Source organism: Anolis sagrei, chromosome 2, assembly GCF_037176765.1.
Source record: "Anolis sagrei isolate rAnoSag1 chromosome 2, rAnoSag1.mat, whole genome shotgun sequence".
Classification (NCBI taxonomy): Eukaryota; Metazoa; Chordata; class Lepidosauria; order Squamata; family Dactyloidae; genus Anolis; species Anolis sagrei.
The window spans coordinates 25,395,506-25,397,208 of NC_090022.1; the positions used below are offsets into that span (position 1 = coordinate 25,395,506).

Here is a 1,703-nt window from a genome sequence, read left to right on the forward strand (position 1 = left end):
GGCGCAGACGAATGGTACATTCCTCCGTTACGTAACCCAATATGGCGCCTCACAGGGAGATTCTTTAAGCCACCAGTAAACAAACAACATTATTCCCAGTTTCTTTCCTATTGCCAAATTCCTGGAGAGACTTAACTTCTAGAACTCAAGAAGCGTGATAGCAGCACCCCCAAAATATCCCTCGTGTTAAAATCTCTCCAGCAACTTTACTTCGACGGTGGAAGCCGCCATGTTGTACGGACAAGAGAATCCGTACGAGGGAAGGGTGGCTTCTCTGGGGCTCCCCATTTCCGTTTCCGCTTGGGCTGGGGTTGGAAGGGGTTGCCATTGAAGCTGAAGGTAAATACAACATTTCTTCTCCTTCCTTCTTTCCTTTTTCCGCCTGGGTTTCTCTGGGAGTGTCTTTGAATGGTGGAGTAGGGTGGAGTAAGAGTGGGGATTCCCTTTAAACCGATGCAGAAGTGGGGTAAGTGAGCCAGTGTGGCCCAGCCCAGTTTGGGTTGGATTTTAAGACCTGGGCTACTCCACTCCATTCCCAAAATTGGAAACCTAATGGCCGACCAAGCTTTTGTGGTCTCTTCTCTGTGAAGATACATCTACACTGTATAATTAATACAGTTTGACACCCCTTTAATTTCCATGGTTCAGTGCTATGGAACTAGGGGAATTGTAGTATGGCCCAACCCTTTTTGGCAGGGACCTTGTAAAACTACAACTCCCTGGATCCGATAGCATTGAGCCAAGACAGTCAAAGTGGTGTCAAACTGTGTTAATTCTACAGTGCAGATGGACCATAAATTGTGATCTCTTTCCTGAAGGGTGGCTAGGGAAAAAAATCACAGCTTCTTGGGGGAAAAACATTATTTAATAGATGTTTATGGATTATACTAGAGTTCACTTTATCAGACACATTCAGTATGTTCCTTTTATTAGCAAGTAATTGGCAAAAAAAAAAAGCCAATGGGATTTTGGCCTGCATCAATAGGAGCAGCAGGCATGGGGAACCTTCGGCCCTCCAGGTGTGGTGGACTTCAACTCCCACAATTCCTTGAGGCTCGGCATTCGCCCCAAAGGCTTACCTTGGCCCAAGGAATTGTGGGAGTTGAAGTCCACCACACCTGGAGGGCCGAAGGTTCCTGACCCCTAGTCTAGATCTAGGGAAGTCATGCTACCCCTCTATTCTGCTTTGGTTAGACCACACCTGGAATATTGTGTCCAATTCTGGGCACCACAATACAAGAGAGATATTGACAAGCTGGAATGTGTCCAGAGGAGAGCGACTAAAATGATCAAGGGTCTGGAGAACAAGCCCTATGAGGAGCAGCTTAAGGAGCTGGGCATGTTTAGCTTGAAGAAGAGAAGGCTGAGAGGGGATATGATAGCCATGTATAAATATGTGAGAGGAAGCCACAGGGAGGAGGGAGCAAGCTTGTTTTCTGCTTCCCTGGAGACTAGGACGGCTTCAAACTACAAGAGAGGAGATTCCATCTGAACATGAGGAAGAACTTCCTGACTGTGAGAGCCGTTCAGCAGTGGAACTCTCTGCCCCGGAGTGTGGTGGAGGCTCCTTCTTTGGAAGCTTTTAAACAGAGGCTGGATGGCCATTTGTCAGGGGTGATTTGAATGCAATATTCCTGCTTCTTGGCAGGGGGTTGGACTGGATGGCCCATGAGGTCTCTTCCAACTCTGATTCTATGATTCTA

General features: G+C 47.2%; 1 protein-coding gene across 1 annotated transcript in view; it reads left to right on the top strand.

Moving 5' to 3' along the window:
- The first annotated feature begins 240 nt into the window (after positions 1 to 240).
- SH3BP5L (SH3 binding domain protein 5 like) overlaps positions 241 to 1,703 on the top strand; it is a 22,170-nt gene continuing 20,707 nt past the window's right edge. The window contains exon 1 of the mRNA XM_060759297.2: positions 241 to 339. The gene's annotated coding sequence lies outside the window, so the exon portion shown is untranslated. The remainder of the gene's footprint in view (positions 340 to 1,703) is intronic.